This window comes from Ammospiza nelsoni, chromosome 10 (genome assembly GCF_027579445.1).
Source record: "Ammospiza nelsoni isolate bAmmNel1 chromosome 10, bAmmNel1.pri, whole genome shotgun sequence".
NCBI classification, from domain to species: Eukaryota; Metazoa; Chordata; class Aves; order Passeriformes; family Passerellidae; genus Ammospiza; species Ammospiza nelsoni.
The window spans coordinates 12,713,900-12,723,442 of NC_080642.1; the positions used below are offsets into that span (position 1 = coordinate 12,713,900).

Consider the following 9,543-nt stretch of genomic DNA (forward strand, 5'->3'; position numbering starts at 1 on the left):
CATAATGAAAACTGAAGACCTTGAATAACAATAAAATAACCGAGTTGGTAAAAACCCAACTGATGGAGCTCTCATGTGGAACATATTGTGTCTACGATGTTACAGGTCATTTCCTTTGTCTTTCTCTATAAACATGTTTTTCAAATGAGTTTCAAGTTGGTGCAGCTGCTTCAAGCCCAGTATGTTGAAAGCATATCCATATGACAGATGACCAGCAGCTGCTGTTGGAAAATGGACAAAGCCAAGGGTAGATGTTGCTTGGGAGGATGAACTTTGCTTCCAGGCAAAACATCTTCTTCAATATTTTGCTTCTCTATGAGTTTTTCATTACAAAGGCTGGCCCAGTGACACTTTTTCTTTCCAGATACAGCTCTAGGAAATGTAGCAAAGAAAGAAGAAACAGAGATCCTGGTGGACTCTTTGGTCAAGGTACTGAATGACAGAGGAAACCTGTTGTTAATCTCTCTGGAATTGTTCTCTCTGTTAAAGAAGATACTGTCATTTTTTAATACTGCCTCTGATTTATTCCTAACCATAGAAGTACTTTGTATTGAAGATCTGGCAATGATGTATGTGCAATACACATACCTCTGTTCCTGAGGCAATCTAATCCATTTAACTGTGTCCTATTGCCTGTTTGATTCAGACTTTTTTTTCCCTAACCTTTTTTCCCCCCTTCAAACACAGTTTAGTTAAAATACAGGAAAGCTATGCTTTTAATGACTAAAAGAAATATAATTTTCCTTTCTTTTGATTCTTGTCTAAAACATTCCATGCTTGTCCTGAGAAGGAGAGAAAAACACCACCATCCATTTAACTGGCAACATTACATGCATATTTTGTATTTAAATCTGTAAAGACACATACTGCTTTAAGTTTATTGCCATTTTGATCCTACAAGTTCCACAAAAACATTTCTTGTAGCTGTCAAATACCGTGCATCTTCCTTAGTAAGAGAGAATAAACATACACATACTTTGATCTGCTTCATTGCTTCAAAGTTTGAAATGCACTCAGAGCTTTTCATGGAATTTTGAAAAACAATTCTTGAAAAGAGTAATTATGAAAGTAGTAATTTTCTCACTGATGTTATTTTTCTATAATTGAGACTTAGGCAGTAAGAGCATTGTGTTTCTGTCTTTTTTTTTTCCCTGCGGTGTAATCCAGAAAAAAATTTTGATTTATAAAATTTTTCTTTGCCCTGAGGAACTGTAGTCAGGCAGAAGACTAAGAGACTGCAAGAATTGAAGCTTATATATGGAAACAAATATAAACAACCTCACACGCACAAAGTATTAAAAAACTCCAATAAAAATCTGCATTTCAAATAGGCTGGCACCATGAGTCCTTAAGCTTGTGGCTAAGGCCACATGGTTAGAGGAAGACTGCCTCTTGTAGTCCATATCCATCCACTCAGAATTTGTGCCGACCTTCATTCCCTTCATAATTTTCTAGCATTACAGAAATGGTAATTTTCCAATTACTTACATGGAAAAGGGGTTTAAATGTAGGTTATGCTTCTTTTACTGCCAGGAAAGCATCTGCTTCCTGGAGACTCCTTTTTGAGAAGTGCTCAAAGTGAGGCCACACTCCAATACGGCCACATGGATACAAATATATGGAGCTCTTTGCAGATCATTACTGGGAACTGTGCAATGTTACAAGTTTGGGGTTTTTTTAGGTTGCATTGATATTATTTCAGGTACTTATTAATTTTTTTTTTCCGTTTGTAAAAAATTGCATATTCATTAAAAAGCTGTTTAAGGATTATGATCTTTTAGAAAAAAAGTAATAATTTGTTATGAAGTAGCCCAGTGCTGACAAAAGGGGAAAGTGATGAACTTTGTAAAACAATACATTCACAGGACAAATGGTTCATCATAAATATAAGGCACTCATGGCTCTTTCAGAATTTACAAATAACAGCATTTACAAATAAACCAGATCCTCCTGCCATCTTTGAACTGCATATCCTGACATCAGTGTTGGAAGCCGGTTTGGTGGGAGAGACTGCAAGTTCTGCAAGACTCAAAAGTAATTAAAGAGCATAGATTTTGAATGATTTCCTGTGAAACACCACCTGTGTAGAGGAATACCATCCCAAGGGACAAAAAGCCAAAGAACATTGTGCTGGGATTGTGCTGAAGCTCTGCCAAGGCCTTTTCTAGTTCTTCCAAGCTTATTACAGGCTGTATTTGTCTGCTATAAATTAAAGTCAGTATCATGAACTGTAGCCTTAGCACAAGGCCAGCACTGTTTGTAGTGAAAAGCAGGGGTTTTGCCTGCTGGTTTGAACTGCAGCAAGAACTGAAGAAGCTGATGTCTAACAACTGAATTATTTCATCAGTTCCTCCTCTGCCTCAGAAATGTCTCTGAGAAGTGTCAGAACCCATAGAAAGTTCTGACCAATTAGTTAGTCCATGGCTTTGTCACAAAGCTGGATAATCTGTGTCATTCCTGATAGGCATCCAAACTATCTGTTCTTAAAAGTTTACAGTGCTGAGGTGCCAAAATTTCTCCTTTTCTGTGTTGCAAAATGAAGTGGTTGTATTTGGAAAAAGCTGTTTATGAATGGATTAAACAGGTTGAACTTTGAAATGTGGAACCCATGTCTGATTTCTCATCCAATGAGCCAAGAAGAAAATAGTGAAGGGGTGTAACTGCAAGTTCAGGCTGCCAATACAATACCTCATTTGACATTCCTCCTCTAAGGGGTTTTATCACTAGGCCAGACCTGTCTGCAGTGCACATTTTTTCCCTACCTGGTTTTTAATGCTTGTCAGGTGGACTGCCTAGGTTTGGTAAAAACCTTTACATCACCTTAAATATCTAACAAAACTCAAACTTGTCCCCAGGTGAGACTGAGTCTTAAAAAACAGATAGAAGCTAAGATGAGACTGAAATTTTTTTGACAATCCTAACCAGTCATTATGAATTCTGATGAGGGATTTGTGGAGTATGCCATTGAGTAAGCTTGAATGGAAAACTTCTACATCCTGATCTCTGCTACAGCCCCCTCTTGGCCCCAGAGACCACTGCCAGAGTAACCTCCAACCTCTCAGTGCTCTTCTTTTGGGCTTGGTGAGGGGCACAGCATGGATGGGAGGGCCAGGCAGGGCCATGGAAGTAGAGATGGGCTGGGACAGAGCTTGGTGTCCATCAGCATCACTGGGGCTGGGACACAGCCCAGGCTGGGCTGCTGGGCCAGGGCAGGCTGGGAAGCCCCCAGGTGCTGCTGGTCGGGCTCATTGAGGCACAGAAGTGTCCTCAGAGGCTGATTATGGGTCTGGAGGAATGTAGCAGCAGAATGTGTGTGCCCTGCCAGGCGCCAGGTGGAAAGGGCAGCACCCAGGACCCCTCTCTTGAGTGACAGAGCCCCCCAATTTGGGCTGGGGTCTCTGTAAGTCCTGTACTGGATGGGGAACAAAGTCTTTGTGCTGAGAGAGACCGATGAAAATGCTGCCCCTTCAGCAGGACCAAGGCACAGCCTCAGCAGCCACTGGGCACCCCACAGTGAGAGGATGGCTCTGCTCTCTGGGGCAAGCTGGTGCTTGAGTGGGCTTTGACATGAATCACAACAGTCTCCCTGTGCTTGGGCAGCTGATAAATGAAGTGAGCAGGCTCTTACTTGGTGTTCTGCTGGGCAGTGTCCTGGTGAAAGGCAAACGTGAGCTCTGTGAGCTGCCTGCCAGCAGGGAGGTTATTGTCTGTGCATCTGTAAGAATTTACATAGCAAGGATTGTGCTTGTTGGGCCAGGAAAGCACAGATGTGGCCAAATCCTGATTTCAGTTGCACGTGCACAGCTCCCAAGGCAGCAAGGCTTCATTGTGGCTCAGCACTTGGCCTAATGAGGGCTTGCATGATTGCCAATAATGTGCGTGGCACACTGGAGAGCGAGCAAACAACAGTTCCCCGTGTCGCTGTGCTCTGCTCTGCAGCATCTGTTTTGCTTCATCATTTTTTAGAAGAAGACCACAAATATTTTTCACTAGGGAGTTGATAAATAACAGTGCTTACATGTAGAAAAAAAATTTAGTGGAGATAAAAGTAAATCTTCTAGTATATAAAGTCCTTATGCTTTGATTTGAGTATTAATTCACAGATTGTTTCTTATTATGTTTTTCCTAACTCAGTAAATCTTACGGGGTTTTCTCCCTCAGGAAATCACATGGGGTGATGTCTTAGTGTGATTTATTTTTATTTGTATGTCTAAGTTTGCACAGAATTGTCTTTCACAGCAGCATTTTTACATGAAGATTTGTATTCCTTGGAAAATTTGGCAAACTGTGGAGTATTTAATAATTTGACAATGAAACTTTAAATGAAATTTGTTGCAACTTTGTGGATACATATAACGAGTGTGATGTGGTAAACCAAGTAGATATTTTAAAGGGACATGTTCAAAAGATTATATTATATATTTTTCATTCCTAAATGGCTTTCTGAGAGGAAATGTGTTCTAGCAAATGGCAGACTACATGTATGAACAGAAGCAGGGCTAGCCTAAAATCTAGTTTTACTATTTCTCTAATGCTTTTTTGTCTTTCTTGTCTGTATAATTTTAATTTTAAGGTTCAATATAATGAGGAGGTCAACAACAAAGCAGGGGAAACAGCATACATGTGAAATGGAAGTGGGAAGTCTGAGCTCTCTGCTATGGAGGGGCTCCCTCTCTGTCAGCCCTGTGCTCTCACTTGGAAAATCAGAACAGGAAAATCCCACTTCTTCTAAAAGCTGGTGGCATAAGCACAGGAAGGTGTTCACCTCTTCTGGAGAGAGGAATTGGTCTGTAACAATTATGTGTTTGACAGATACATCTGCTTGCTTGGTTGGGATGGGGACTGCTGTATTTTTACCTTCCTTTATGGTTCCAAGCTGATGGTGAGCTCTGCAGTGGTGTTTGGAGTGACCTGTTGTGTGTCTCAAGTTTTGAGCCTCTTTTGGGGTTATAGGGTTAGGATTGGACCTTTCCAAGTTTATTGAAATAATGTGATTAGGTGAAAGACAAGATTCAAATAACATTAGAGAATACCAAGACAGAGAACCTTGTTTGGGAAACAAAAGAAAACAAAATAAAAAGGGCGATACCTATATAAAGAGAAGAGTATGTGAAACAAAGACAAACAAGCCCTGAGATATGTCCTTTTTCTAAATGAGTAAATTTTAGTAAATGCACCCTCACATGCATAACTCCTGCCCCCAAACCAAACAGATGTGGAAAAATCAACAGGACACACAGGCATACACATTCCCCCGCTACCATTTCACTGACAATTTCTCAGTATTGCTGTTCTGCATCAATCAGCTAAGGCAATATTGTAATACACTTGCTGCAGGGATATTTTCTGATTTTTGAATAAGTGACCAGAAAAGAATGTGATGATGGGTCTGAATATGGTCCCTGCAATGAAGAATTGTAGAAGTTCTCCGTTCCATCCAAGCCTTGTTGTGTGAACTTGATAAAGAAAAACATTTTACATTTCATGACATCATAGAAGTAATTTTTTAGCTACTAAGACAAAGGTGTATCACGATACAAATATTGTTGAAGTGCCTGGATGTCTTTGTGTAGGTAGGCGCCCAGTTTGTGGTGATTGGGATGGGGCTGGGCTGAGCCCCATCCCCAGTTGGTTTCAGCTGTGAGCAGCAGGTGAGCAGCACTGAAGGGAACGAGCCATGGAGTGCCCAGGGGCACTGAGCAACCACCCAAGGGAGCAGAGGGCACACAGGTGCAGGGCATCAACAGGAGGGGGTAAAAGGCTGGGCTACAGCACAAGCAGAGCAGTTGCTTGCAGCCTTCTGAGGTGATCTGGTGTTACTCTGTGTGGGCAGACACCTGAAGCCTTCTGATGAGGTAAGGTGTTACTGTGTATGGGTTGGAGCTTTCTGATATTGTGTGGTGGCACTCTCTGTGTCACGGCCCTATTGACTGTGACCTATGTTGTGTCCTATGCTGTGATGTGTGTAGATGTGACTTTATTGCAATACTGATTTTTCTTTTTATAGCATACATCTCACTGACAATAATTCAGATTGAATTTGTTAAAATTATTTAATAGTAATTTATCTCCACTTATTTCCAATAATTCCTTCACCATATTTGATTGTATATTTTCTATTGTTGCCTAGCATGATCTAAATATCGGGTACTGAAGTGTGTATTGCTACCTTAAAAACCCTGATTGGGTGGCAAGAATTAATTACAATTATAAATTAGCGTATAAGTCTCCTATCTGACAGTGGAACCTTCAGCAAAATACAGGCACTGGGAGATTAGCTGATGCTAACCAAGGTGTTTAGTTTTGGCTAGTCTAAACTAAATTTGGTGTTTCATTTCCCAAAATAAACAAAAGAAGTTTTTGAATGGTCAGAAAATAACAATAGTTCTTAAGGGCTAGTTACAGATCTTTGTTATGGGATTAGTTGTTGTATGAATTCTGCTTTAATCAGAGAAAAATACTCATAAGTGCTAATAAAAGTTTTTATGCTGCTAGGGTTTCCTCCTGCCTTCCTCCTCTCAACTTAAGGTTTTATTCAACTGTCTCTGTTATTAAGTGACACTTTACATAGTTTTAATGCAAATTACTTCAAACTCTCTGCTAGTGAGGCAGAACCACATCAGGTTAATAGCCTGATTAGTATGTGCTACAAAAAATGCTGGGTCCTGCACAAACCAAAGAAGATGGCTAGGAAGATGCTTCACAGCATATAGAAATAGATTGTTGATTTTTTAGTGTTTTCTAGATTGGCTTGGCTATGTTTAAAGCAACCTTTATAAGCAGCTGGATCAAATGCTTGGCTCCATCATTTTGCCTTGATCTGTTCTGTATTCATCCTCTCAGATGATGGCACAACACATGTTATATTTTCATATCTGTCTTGCAGAAGATAAAATAATTTTTCAGATGCTATTTTTTTTCCATTTCTAAAGTGAGCAGTAGTACAGGATATGTTTTTCAACCTAGTGTTTTCTCTTCATTGAAGGCAGTAACAAAATACCAGCTGATATCAGTGTCAACAGGATTCAGGATGTGTTTTGTGGTTTTGACAAACTTCTTTTTCACACCAGTACCACTCAGCATATTCTTAAAACTCTTCAATATTGTGCACTTAGGTGATTGCATAGTTTTCTCCTTTTTTTCATAATCTTAAAAATGCAGTCTCATTTACCAAACTAGCAATTGTAATCTTGTCCACTGAGCAATACCATTTTAGATGGGAAAGAAACAGATTTTGGCTCTGCCCAACGGAAACCTCCCAAGGCTTGCACAGTCTGCACACAGGAACAGCTGTGACAGGTTTATGGCCAATGTTTACAGACCTGCTTTGCTTCTCTACATCAGTGTCAATGCTTGCTATTGCAAGCTGTATTTGAAAGTTGAAATGTAGAATACCAAGGGATTTAAAGTACACTTAAATGCATGTTTGTAACTTCAAGTCCTATAATTCCTGAAGATTTATATCTTTACAAGAGTCTGAAATAATAATGAGCCTTCAGACCACTTCTGCCTGTTAGAGAGGCTCTTAGTTTGAAATTGTACCAATTTCAACATAAGGAAATTAATAGTGGGTAACACAGCTCTAGGAGCCACAGCTGCTTTGACCTGTCTTCCAGTATTTATTGTTCAGCGTGTATTTTAATTTTTACCCTCTGTTAAAAGAACATTTTATGTCCTGTTACTCAGAAGCCCTCTGAAGGAGAAAGAAATACTGGAATGACTGCCAGCGAAATCCTGTCAAATGTGCAGTCAGCAGTTTGCATCTAAAATACTGTCTACATTATGATTCAAAGCTTGTGCAAAAGAATGTTTGTTTGCTTTCAAATTTGTTAGAGACCTCCTGAGAGTTGCTCTGTGCTTTTGGGAAATCAAACATTTCCCAAATTAAAAACATATAGGGAAAGTCTTAGATTCCTTTGTTTTTCTGTGAAAACACATATTTAAAAACAATGTGGGATTAACACAGTGTGTGTTGGAGCAAATTGTTAGTATTGCCCATGAGTTTTTCTCCTTTGTTATAATGAACTTAACCCCTAGAGAGTATTTCATGCATAGCTGTTAGGAGAAAAACATAGGGTGGAAAGCCCAAAATTTAGGTGTAGAGATGATAAATTAAATGCAAGGCTTTGCCAAACAAAAACAAGCCCTGGTGTTTGTTCTAGTCCATACTTCCAGTGCAGCAGTGGTGTGTTGGTATGTGCTGGCTGACAGTCAGTTATCAGTAAGTGAAATATTGTAGGTCTTGCATAGGAGTTGGATTTCAGGGATATCTCTACCCACAATAATTTTTGTTCAGGATGTCATTGCCTCCGTGGCTGTGTGGGGACAGGGGAGAAAGTTTTATTTTGCAATAAGTGAAACTGGATTGCACTGCTGTGCTCTGTGCACACTGATCTCCTGTGCAGGTTTGGATGATCTCCTTGGAGCTGGGAGTTCTGGAGCTTTGCAGTGTTGATCAGCTTCTCCAATCAAATGCTATGTCAGGAGAGATAAAGGCATGTTCTGTCGTGGGATAACCTTGTCAAAATAATTGAACTAACTTGGCAGAAAATTTAGCCTTTAAACAGCTCCAAGATAAGCAGTGAAGCGTAAGGAAAACTTTATCTTGCATGAAAAGTTTGCACTTGACTTTTGGGCTGGAACTGAGATAAAAATTGGAATATGCCTTTAGTTTTTTTTAATGTAGCATATACTTTCTAGTGTCTTGACAGTATTGTGGTTCAGTTCCACATTTAAATCAAATGCATATTTCTGGGTCATAGGTAATGAATGTTGACATTTTAGTACTGATCTGTCAAGCATTTAAAACATATTTGATGTACACATTAGTGATGAATCCCTCGTGAAAAGAATTGTAGGAACACACCCCTTGGTAGAAAGCAGTAAGTACAGTGTATTTTTTCCAATAAATGTTTAAAGTCTTCTTTAATTAACAGGATATTAAATCACAAACATTGCTGATTAAAGAAAAAAATTATGCGCATCTATAGAATTTCTAGGATATAAGCTGTAGAGACAATGTACATTTTCTAGAATTGAGTGTTCATGTCAGACTCTCATGGTTCTCCTTGTAGGGTTAAGGAGAGGCAAAACTTGAGAGAAACAGTCTAAACATACAGTATGAAGAATAAGTTAAACTGACACTTATTTAATGTTATTTTGTACTGTTTTAATATTTTCAGTATTTCAAAATACAACCAGTCTGGTGTAGATGGCTCTGTGAAAAAGGCTACTGGTTTTGCAGCTGTGTTAGACAAAGAGCTGTTGAGAATGTGTTAGTTTCTTTTTAAACAGAACAGTCCATATCTGCTGTGTACTCTCATGTAAAAATGACAGATCACAGTATAGAGAGCCATCATAGATGAGCAGAGAAAATAAAAAAATAACAAATATAATTATTCAGAATTTAACATGCAAAAAATGGCACTGTATTGTACAGTCTAGTATACAGAGTGGGCCTTTCTTCTGCTTCTTTCCATTTGTATCTAGGATAATCACATCACAAAAATCAGGTTCAACACTAACAATGCTCTGGCAGGTGAC

At 39.2% G+C, this 9,543-nt stretch overlaps 1 long non-coding RNA gene across 1 annotated transcript in view; it reads left to right on the plus strand.

Moving 5' to 3' along the window:
• Positions 1-5,799: 5,799 nt before the first annotated feature.
• Positions 5,800-9,543, plus strand: part of LOC132077654 (uncharacterized) — a 30,162-nt gene continuing 26,418 nt past the window's right edge. The window contains exon 1 of the long non-coding RNA XR_009419088.1: positions 5,800-5,855. This is a non-coding gene — a long non-coding RNA (uncharacterized LOC132077654). The remainder of the gene's footprint in view (positions 5,856-9,543) is intronic.